The sequence below is a fragment of the Cavia porcellus genome, unplaced genomic scaffold, assembly GCF_034190915.1.
Source record: "Cavia porcellus strain 051 isolate PalLab524CR breed Dunkin Hartley unplaced genomic scaffold, mCavPor4.1 scaffold_18, whole genome shotgun sequence".
In the NCBI taxonomy this organism is placed as follows: Eukaryota; Metazoa; Chordata; class Mammalia; order Rodentia; family Caviidae; genus Cavia; species Cavia porcellus.
The window spans coordinates 53930419-53942140 of NW_026947501.1; positions in this window are offsets into that span (position 1 = coordinate 53930419).

Below are 11722 nucleotides of genomic sequence, written 5' to 3' on the forward strand. Positions count from 1 at the left end.
ATCCAGCATCCGCTGCTGCTTCCGGTGACAGCTGTCACACAACCCCGGGACACAGTCACACTGCAGTCACCCCTGTCCACCGTGTGGTGCAGTTTTCCACACTGGTCCTCTGTGCCCATGTGCACACTGTTCCCTGCCCCTAATGTCCTCCTCAGTCTTCCACCAGTCCAGCCCCCAGCCACGCCATCCACACTGGGGCTCCTGGGGGTCATCTCTACCCCTCACTCCACTTGACTGTGTGTTGAGTTTGTGTCACCGGAAGCTCTCAGCTGGACTGGATGCAGCTCTGCACAGTGTTCTCATGGGAAGGCCTAGCTGGGACAGCATCATCTAGACGGTACCTATGTCTGTCAGCTTCCTGTGACCACCATAAACACCAGAGATAAGTCAACATGTGAAGAGAAAATATTTACTTTGGCTTCCAGTTTCAGAGGTTCTGATCCACGATCCGTTAGCCCGCTGCTTTTGGACCTGTGGCATGGCAGCTCACCAGAGTGGGAGCATGTGTGGCAGATGAAACCCAGCACCTCATGATGACCGGGAGGCAAAGAGAGAGAGGAAGAGAGGCTGGTTCCCAGTATCCCCTTTGAGGCCACACCCCGGAGGCCTAACTTCCTTCCTCTGGGCCCCGCCTCTAGGCTCCAACCCCCAGTGGGTCCGTGGGCACCAAGCTGTCCCCTCATTCATCTCTGCTGACAAGCAGCGGTCAGTGCCGTCTTTTACCATGGGCACTGACCTACCTCCCCATTCCGAGGCTTCTGGTTGTTTCTATGACAACAAGTTTATAGACTTGACCCACTGGAATGACCTAGCATGCTGGGCACTGCTCCTGTCCAGCCTCAGACTAAGGGCTGAGGGACACAAAGTAGCAGCAGGTGTCAGCTAGGAATAGCCTGCTTCGAGCTGAGCACCGAAAAGGAAAGGAATAATTAAGCCCATTAAGCCCTGCGTGTGTGTGTGTGTGTGTGTGTGTGTGTGTGTGTGTGTGTAGCTAAAATAAGGGGCTAGGATTTGGACTCCTTAGAAAAAAACTGGGCAAAGGCAAGCTTCCAAAACAACAAAACCAGAGGCCAAGAATGTGACGATGTCGTTCCTTGGCAAAGTGTGTCTTTCAAAAACAATTAGTCCAACGGGGAACAGGACAGCCTACATAATGAGGCAAGTGAAAATTTGAGAGCTAAAAATAACTTGAGGTGCATTTTCCTGAGAATTCAGTGCCCAAATGAGTTAGCTACTTGCACAGGTGATCAGTGGAACCTTCCGCAACTCTGTCGCCTTATAGTTATCATCCTGGATTAGCAGCAGCTGTTGACAGGCCCAGGGCTCAAAGATGCGCTATACAAGCACAGGAAACAGAATCACTTATTTTCTTGTTCTTGTTGGTTTTGCCCTTGGACAGGCTTCTAAGAAGCTCAGCCACCTTCTTTTCTTCTGCCACAGCCAGGCTGGCCCACACGGGAGAGGAGAAGTTGGAATCCGCCTGAGCTTTGAAGGGTTGGGAGGCGAGATGCTGTAATGGCCGTGTTTGCCACAGCCTGTGTTCTCTGTTGTGCCCAGCACGTGGGCCAGGACAGCCCCGGTCCTTCCACTTGGGTTACGGCTGGAGCCTGACTGCCAGGGTCACCAGCTGCCCCGCCCCGGCACGGCCATTCCCAGAGCCCTTTGTTGTCCGTCTCTTCACCTGAACATTTGCAACAGTCCTACCACCGACCTCCTAATGTGGAATGGTATCTGCTGTCTAACACCTACGTCCGCGCCTGGGAGCCTAATGATCAGTGTCACAGTCGAAGGGGAAGGACACGGGGACACACCCAAGGGAACCATGGGGACCACTCAAGGAGAGGCTTTTCTACTCTTCCACACCCTGACAAGGAGCTCTGTGCTGCACACAAGCCAGACTCCTGAAATCCCATTTCAGCAGTGTGTAGGACTTCTCTCTCCCCCGCACTACCTGCAAAGATGTTCAGGAGACCTTGCCTGAGTGGCTCGCAGTACAAGTCGTTTCCAGCTGGGCCTAGTGAATGAGATAAATAGTGGGGGCAGACACACTGTGTTCTCTAAAGTGACTTACATCAGTGCCACCAGTCCCCTTTGACCGCTCCAGCCAGCGCTAGATCCCCCGACTGCCTGGCGGACACTGCCACCTGGCGACCATGACAGGAACCGCCCGGTGGTTCTTAAAAGGCCGAGAAACCCCTAATACCTGCTAAAGCAGAACCCCTAGACGCCAGCCCTGGAGTGTAACAAACTGCAGAGACCTCGGGTTTCCTCTTTTTGTTTTTTAATTTTATTTAAAGAAAGACTAAGCAAAACAGAAGACAGGTAGAAATAATACATACGTTCAGAGAAAAAAATAAACAGTAAGAAATCACAAGTTGATGTTTACATATTGTTGGTTTTTTTTTATTTAAAGGAGAAAAAAACAGTATAAGGGTATAAGTAATACAGAATTTCAAAAAAAGGTAAGAAATCACTAGTTAATATATTACATATTGTCATCTTAGAAAGAAATAGTTTGTTCAAGTTACAGGATTAAAGCATACAAAGTGAACATTCAAACAGTGAGACTGCAAACAGTTGTGTTCAGTGATCCAATAAGCAGTAGTAATATGGTCGTCTATCTTAACACACCTAAACACACTTGCAGTTGTATCCTTTAGAACACTTTTTTTCTCTCTCTTTTTTACAACAACATTTACACATTTTGGGTTTTATTACTCCCATAGTTATTATTACTTTTTTTTGGGAAGAGAATAAAACCAAATATGACAAAACAAAGCAGTCAGTCAAAATAAAGGATAGACATAGCACATGATGTAAAAACAGAATACAAGGTTATCAACAATGGTTACCATAATGCCTCTTGCTACCTTAAAAGGAATTGCCTATGTCATTAGGTATAATAAAATTGAACAAAACAGTACAGAACAAGACCAATAAAGCCTAAACATTGAAACATTACAGGACTTCAAAAGAAGGAAATAGTCAAACCAGAATGGGCATCATAGTGAATTTTACTGCCTTCAAAGTAGTTACCTTGGGGCTGGGGATTTAGCTCAGCGGCATAAGCGCCTGCCTTGCAAGCAGGCAGTCATGAGTTCGATCCCGGTACCAAAAAAAAAAAAAAAAAAGAACAAAGTAGTTGCCTATGCCCTCAAACTTGATACTATCAAACAACAGAACAGAGTACAATCAGTCAAAACAAGATGGTAGGAGCAATACAGGGCTTCAAATCAAGTTAATAGGAAATCAAAAAAGTTACTATAATATATCCTGCTAATTTAAAAATTTTTTTCCTTAATTTAAAAAATAATTTTTTAAGAGGGGGAGATTGAGATAAAAGAGGACATAACAATGTAACAATACAGGTCAAAGCATAACAATTTCAGCAACCTAGTGCTTCACCACAAGATAACCCAGCTTAATAGTAGTTACTATAGTGTCTCTTTCCTTGAAATATTTGAGTATAACTTCGTATACTGTGGCATACATATTGTTGTTTTACAAATAGTTGTTCAAAGTACAAGAGTGGAATATGTAAAGTGGGAATTCAAACAGCAAGCCTGCAAACAGTTCTGTTTGATTGTCCAACAAAAACTTAGTAACATGGTTGTCAGTCCTACACTTAAACATACATGCAGTTATCCATATCTTCATTTATGTTTAGATTAAACAAACTAAAGCAGGTTAAAATCATTCTGAACGAAGAATAATAGTATTGCTGAATTTCACATCATGACACTTCGTGATCAGCACTGGGTACTGTAGTGTCTTTCTTTAAAATTTAATTTAAAGAAAGACTAAACAAAACAGAAAATGGGTAGAAACAATACATAATTTCAAAGAAAAAAATAAACAGTAAGAAATCACTAGTTGATGATTACAGATTGTCTTCTTACAGTTATTCAAGATACTAAAGTGGAGCATATAAAGTGGGGATTCAAACAGCGAGATTGCAACCAGTTCTGTTTAACTATCCAACAAAAACTTAGAAATATGGTTATCAATCCTATACACTTAAACATACATGCAGTTATCCATATCTTCAATTATGCTGACATTGAATGAACCCACGCAGCCTAATACCACTCTGAACAAAGAATAATACTATTGCTGGGTTTCACATTATGACACTCCAGGATCAGCACTGAGTATTTTAGTGTCCCTTTTTCTTCAAAGTATCTGTTCATTTCATCATGTCATAAAATCAGTTCTCATAAACTGTTTATAAATTTTACACATGCATGAGTCTTAACATGTATTTCTATCCTTTCTATATTAGAGGAAGAAACAAAACAAAGCATGGCAAAATAAAACATATTCCTACAAACACATGAAATGAAATAAACATATAAGACCATTGTACAAAGAGTCCTCCCATGGTTCCTGTGTTGTCTCTTGTTATCTCCAATAGAATTGGCTATATTATCAGACATGTATAATTGAATATATCAGTACATAACAGTATTAATAAAAACACAACTTTGTATATAGTATAGAACTTCAAAAACCAGCAGTTATCAAACCAGAATGTGTACCATAGAGTCTTGTCATCTTCAGTGTAGTTGCCTATACTCTCAGAACTGATAATGTCAATCATACCAGTTTTGAATAAAATCTCCTCTGCCTCATTTCTGTTATACTCTTGTTTGCAATCATCTGTCTGCTTATCTTCTTCATTCTGTTTTCTGCTCTATTCATTGAGGTCTCTCTGCCACTGTTCCTGGAATCCTAGTACTTTTCTCTCTCTCTAGAATGCCCTGCAGTATTCTCTGTAGACTTGGATTGGTGGTTGCAAATTTCCCAAGTTCCTCTTTGTCTTGGAAGCATCTTGTTTCTCCATTAATTTCTAGAGACAGTTTAGCAGGGTATATCAATCTGGGCTGGAGGTTATTTTCTTTCAGGGTTGGAATATTTCTCTCCAGGTTCTTCTTGACTTGATGGTTTGTGTCGAGAAGTCTGCCATTATTCTGATGGGCTTTCCTCTATAGGTTATCTGTTTCTTGTCTCTAACAGCTTTTAATATTTTGTTCTTATATTGAATTTCTGGGATCTTGATTATTATATGCCTGGATGTAGCTCTATTTTGTTTGTAGGTGGCTGGAGTTCTGTATGCCTTATAATATCAGAATATCATTTCCTTTTTCTACGTTTGGGAAGTTTTCCTTAAGTATTTCTGTGAATAACCTTTGTAGTTCCATTGTTTGTACCCCTGCTTCTTCATTCACATTCTTTATTCTCAAGTTCTAGATCCTTTTGTCATCTTCTAGCCTTTGTATTGTTATTGCTTGTTTCCTTGTTATTTTTAAAAAGTTTTCCCTTTCATACTCCCACATTGCAAAATTGTCCTCCAGCTTGGATAATCTATCCTTAGTTTCTTTTCTTTTTTTTTTTTTTTTGTCTTTTTCGTTTTTATCGGTACCAGGGATTGAACTCATGACTGCCTGCTTGCAAGGCAGCCGCTTATGCTGCTGAGCTAAATCCCCAGCCCCCTATCCTTAGTTTTTTTCAAGCTGATTTGCCATCTTTCCATAGAGTTTTTAATTTTCTGGTGATCTCTTTGAATCTGCTTCATGTATTCTATATTTTTTTATGTTCTTCATCAAATGGTTCTCTCCTTTGAGTTCCTCCCTTCTTCCATCTGTGACTGCTTAAGGGGTGCTCTCTTTAATTAATTTTCTTATATCTTGCTTTATTTGGCTAAATATTTCACTTTTAAACTCGTCTATGAAGTCCCAAATATATCTCTTTATGTCCACTGGTGCTGTGTCTGATATTGCATGTTTGCTGTTCTCATTCTCCTTTGTATTTACCTGTCCTGGGTTAATGTTCTCAGGGTTGGGACCTGGGGACTTTTTGTTGTTGCTTCCTCTTCCCATCATTTTACTTCTTCCAAGAGGCCCCAGTTTCTTTCTTTGTTGGTTATAATTCTTCTGAAGAGCACTGGCTAGATGACCCTTCCCACTGCAAGTTGTAGACAGGGACAGGATATGCCGGTCCCTCCCCTCCGGATCAGTCAAGCGATGTGGCCTGCACTGTATTGCTTTGCATCACCTCCCCTTTGGGTGGCGGTGCCTGGAGTGCAGTGGTGGCCGCGCAGTGGTGGCTGCAGCGGTGGCAGACTTTGCACTGCCCCTCCGGGTCGCCAGCTACGGCAGGATCAGGGTCAGGGGCAGCCAATGGGCACCCAGTCACTCCCAAGCCCGCAGCAACAGTTCTCCCCGGCAGCCCAGAGGCGCCACAGGCAGAGGCTGGAGTGCAGCAGCACAGGGTTGCTGTGACGTGCACTGCATTTCTTTAAACTGCCTCCCCTCCAGGTCCGTCAACTGTGGCCTACACTGTCAGTCAAACTTCTGAGACTTCACTGGATTAGTGTGGTTAGTGTGTGCCACCACTGTAGGACTTGATTTTGGATAACCTATTGGGTCTCAGCCAGGTCATGTGACCCAGGCGCACTCCACCAATCCCCTTCGGAAAGGGAGCAATTGACTGAGGTCGCTGCTGCCCCTTGTACTTGCCAGTCCTGCCGGGTCCCAGAATGTCATCTGCGGAGCCCCCCTATTTATGGAATGGCTCCACTCCTGTCACTCACCACAGGTCAATGTAGGCACCCTACCAACTCAGCTCTCCCTCTGGCTCACCGGCCTGAATTCAATGTCAAAGCAGCAGGACCTCAGACAGCTCAGCAAGTTGCAGCAGGACCTTGTCAAGCTGCGGTGGGACCGAACCGGGACCTCAGATGGTCGGCAAGTCGCCTTAATTTCTTCTTGGGATGAGAGAATTCATCTCCCTCTGTTTGGGGCTCCCCATTCTGTATTATGCTGAATTCTAAGTTGACTATCTCAGGGAGCCTCTGTAGCCTCCCTCCTCTCACAGGCTGTTTTCAATGTGTTATCATTCATTCTTACTCATTATGATGTGCAAGTTGTTCCAAATTTGGCCTCTGGGAACATGTGTGGTCTCACCAGGCCAAACAGTGAGGATGCAGCTTGTCCAACTGCTAGTCTTTTTCCTCTCGACCTCTGGTTTCCTCTTGTAGCCAAATTTCTCCTGAACTTAAGCTAATTCCATGTACTCAGTTAACTCTAAGCTTTTGCAGGCAAGTTAATAGTTTCATTCTTCCTTTTGTCTTTCCTTTTAAACTCAGAGGTGTATTAAACATGCTTGTATATACTTACATTCATTTTAGAGGAAAAATACATGCCCATTACATACATAAGTATGTATCTCTTTGTCAAGATTAAATCTAAATGAATACACACTTGTGCAATCCACACCCCAACCAAGACAAGGAACACTGCCATCACTCAGGAAAGTTCCCTGTGTATCTTTCACACTGTCCTGCCCTAAGAAGTCGCTGCCCTTCTCCTGTCACTGTCCATCAGTGTTGCCTTCTCTGGGGCTTCCTATAAAAGGAACCATGTGATGGCATACAGTGGTGTTATGGCTTTTCACAGGTTGAAATTCATCCAAGCATTGGTTCTTGTTCTTTTCACAGGTGAGTACTCATCCATTGTACCAGCACACTGTGCTGGGCTTCCTGTTGTAGTGCTGGTGGACATTTGGGCTGCCTCAGTTTTGTTTGTGGAAGTCATCCGTGAACCTGTGTTTTCACTTCTTTTGGGCAAACTTAAGGTGTCAGACTTCTGGGTCAGGGAGTCCTTTATGAGAAACTGTCAAACAATTTTCGAAAGTGGCAGCAGTATTTTTACCCCTTCACTAGTAATGAGAATTTCCTTTCAGTTTGGAAGTTGAGAGCTGAGGATATAACTCAGCTGCATAAGTGCTTGCCTGGCAAGTGCAAAGTCTTGAGTTCAATTCCTGATGCTAAAAAAGATGTTGAGAGGAGTCCAATTCTATATGGGCAGCAAAAGAAAGATAGTAAGCCTTTAAAAATGATTGTGTTAGCAGAAAGTGAAAAAGATAGTCTCTACAATTCACCACACTTTGAGGTGAGCATGCTAGAAGGAAACATAATAAACCAGCACAAGAAACTATGAGAGCACCCCCAGAGGGTAAAGCAATGACTGATAACAGATTTGATGCAAGGAACGAAAACAACCTGGAATCTCCAGTGTCAGAAACCGATGAGACAAAAAAGGGACAGAAAGCCAGGTATCTAAAGTAATCAGTTTTGTATGTATTCATTGTGAAGATAGAGACAATGATTTAGAAGAAAACAAAAGACATTGTGGTAGCCACTATTGATCTGTTGTTTTGCTCTGAAATCTGTGTCATATTGTTTTCTTCTGATCTGCTTTGTTCTGTTTTGTTTTGCCCTCTTTAAAATAAAAAATAAAAAAGAAATAAATTCCAATATGAACTAATAAATAAATAAATAAATAATCAAAGCCCAGAAACAGAAGGTGGAGTGGTGGTTCCAGAGGTGAGGCAGAGGAGGAAAGGGGACTGTCGGATTTGTTCAGAGTTTCAGTTTTGCAAGAAACATGCTAGACACCTGCTATACAACAATGCACAAATACAGCAGTTAGCATTACTGGACTGTGTATATAAAAATGGTCAAGGTGGTAAGATTTATTTTTTTATCACAATAAAGAAAGATGAATGAGGCACTGGTAAAGTCGAAAGCACAGATGAACCTTGAGAAAATATTATGTTAAGGCAAGGAAGCCAGTCCATAGACCGTATGATTCCACTTCTATGAAATCCCCGGACAGGCAAATCTATAGAAATCTATAGAAAACAGAGAAGTTGTTGCTGATGCTGGGGTAATGAAAGGGCCGGGAAGTCATCTTAGCTTGACCAGGCTGTTGTTAATAAGCTCCTAAATTATAGCCTACTGAGTACAGTGGTACTTTAGTGAAAGCTCAATTCTTCCCATAATTCTGGTCACAGAATTTGTTCCACAACCAGAATCATGGAAAGAACTAAGTTTGTGGCCTGAGGTACCACAGTGGCTTATAAACAACAGAATTTCCTCCTTACAGCTCCAGAGGCTGGGATGTCCACGATCAAGGGACAGCATGGGCAGGTTTTGGAGAAGGTCCTCTTTTCATCATGTCTCTTTCCATTTGTCTTCACGTGGTAGAAAGGATAAAAGATCTCCTCTTTTGGAGCCTCTTTATAAGAACACCATCCTATTCATAAGGGTGATGCCCTTATGACCTGGTAACTTCCCAAAGCCTCTACCTCCTAGTGTCAGCACATGGGGACAGTGAGGATTTCAGCAAGTGAACGTGGGGTGCACAAGCATCGGGACCATAGCAGAGGTCTTTATTTAGGCATAGGAAGATGTACTCAACTTTAGTATGGTTACAATTGCACAACCCTGTGAATACACTAAAATCACTGAACCTCACATTTTAAATGGGCAGATTATGTTATGAAACTGTATCTCCATAAATTTGAGGCAAAATATTCTGCAGGTCATTCAGTAGTGAAAAAATACTCAGGTCACCAGAGAAACAACCCATCATGCATTCAGATAATGAGCAATCTCAAAACAAAATAAAACTTGACATGATATATAGACAAATACAGAAACACAATTTGGGAAAGAATCAATTTGGAGAATTTACATTGCCTTATTTTAAGACTAACTATAAAGCTACAGTAACCAAGGCAAGTACAGTTTTAACAAAAGGATAACTATACAGACCAATGGAAGCAAACAGAGAATCCAGAAATAGAACCTATGGGTGTGATCAATTGATTACTGATAAACCTACAAAGGTAATTCAATAAGAAAGGGTATTTTTATTTTTTTCCCCACAAATGATGCTGGGAAATGTGTATCAACATGTTAAAAAAAAACCTGGACCTGTATTTCATACATTGTATAAAAACTAACTAAAATGGACCTCAGATGTAAATGTAAAACATTATTAAACTAGTAGGGAAAAGCTTCCTAAACTTTAATTGGAGATAGGGTTCTTTGACATGATACCAAGGTATGGCCCATAAACGGAAAACGTAATCAATTTCATTTCATTAAAATTTAAAAATTTTGCTCTCTTGGGGCTGGGGATTTAGCTCAGCAGCATAAGCGCCTGCCTTGCAAGCAGGCAGTCGTGAGTTCGATCCCTGGTACCGATAAAAACGAAAAAGACCAAAAAAAAAAAAAAAAAAAAAAGTGAAAAAACATTTCAGGAATGACTTCTTCAAGGAAAGGGAAATTTCTGCAATGTTTGTCTTTGAGTGGAGATTTCACCTACTGAAGAGCTGAGGCCTGAATTAGAAGCCTGAGGAAGGGCTGGGGATTTAGCTCAGCGGCATAAGCGCCTGCCTTGCAAGCAGGCAGTCGTGAGTTTGATCCCCGGTACCGATAAAAAGGAAAAAGACAAAAAAATTTTTTTGGTCTCTAAAGACACTGGGATAAAAAGGGAAAAAAGGACAAGCCATAAACTATGAAACTACAGAATCTCAACAGTGGCAAAAGATTTGAACAGATACTTCACCAAAGAAGATGGAGTTGGATCAATGAATGCATCAAAAGATGCTCAATATCATAATTAAGAAAATGCAAATCAAAGTCACAATCAGATCCCACTACCAGCTATTTTAGGATGCATAAAACACAAGTGCCAACAATGCCATGTACTGATAGGTTAAGGAACAACTACATCTTTTGAACACTGCTAGTGGTACTAAAACTTATGCAACTACAATGGAAAATGGTTTGATCTTTGTCTTGGTTACTTTTCTCTCATCACTGAGACAAAATATCCAACATGAAAAATTTAGAGAGGAAAAGTTTATTTAGCTCACAGTTCGTGGAGGTTTCAATCCATAACCAGCTGACTCCAAGGCAGGGCAGTGTTGCTGAGGGGCAACAGTCGCTGAGGGGCAACAGTTCATGGTGGCAAAAGACAGCAAATCAACAAGAGTCAAAGGGGCGAAAGGGAGGAGCAAGCCTCTTTCCCTCCCTTATATTGTGCATAGGCTACTCACCCCAGGGTGGGAGCAGCACTCACACTGGATTATGGAATCCCAGCGCTAGGCAGTGAACCAATCATAAACTCTAGATTCAGCTACCTTTGAAGGGATGGACTCCCATGACTGCATGCGGCTTTGGGGGGATATCCAGACACAAACTATGACAGTCCTGTTTTACAAAGATAAAAACCCACTTACCATATGATCTAGTCATTTCACTCCCAGGAATTTACACTACAGAAATGGAAAATTATGTTCACTCAAAGATTTATATGCAAATTTTTATAATATTTTATTTATAATCACCAAAATTAAAAATCTAAATGTCCTTTAATGGGTAGGTGGATGAAAATACTGTGATGTATAAAAGAAAAAGGCTTAATATATACAATATGAATAAATCTCAAAATCCTTATACTCAATGAAACAAAAGCTGGTGTAAAAAGCCGCCCAAGGAAAATTTTTAGTACAATGAAAGTTTTCTGTACCTGGATTGTCATATGATAGTTTTATGAATCTACATTGGTTTTAAAACTTGCAGAACTTTCTACAAGGAAGAGGGAAAGGAAAGAGGACGGAAAAGAGGGAGGGAGGGAGGGAAGGAAGGAGACAAGCATAGCAAAATGGAAGAGAGGAGAAAAGGAAGAAAGAGAGGAGAAGAGGAGGAGAAGGACCAGCAGCGGTAGCAGAAATAGATACACAGGTGTCACCTTTGTCAACCTCCCTGGGCACTAAGTGGGTGAATTTAACTGTATGTGAAGTATATTTTGTTATTATTTTATAAAAGTCCAAAGAGTTAGCTATTCTAAAAGACTGCTGTAATTCA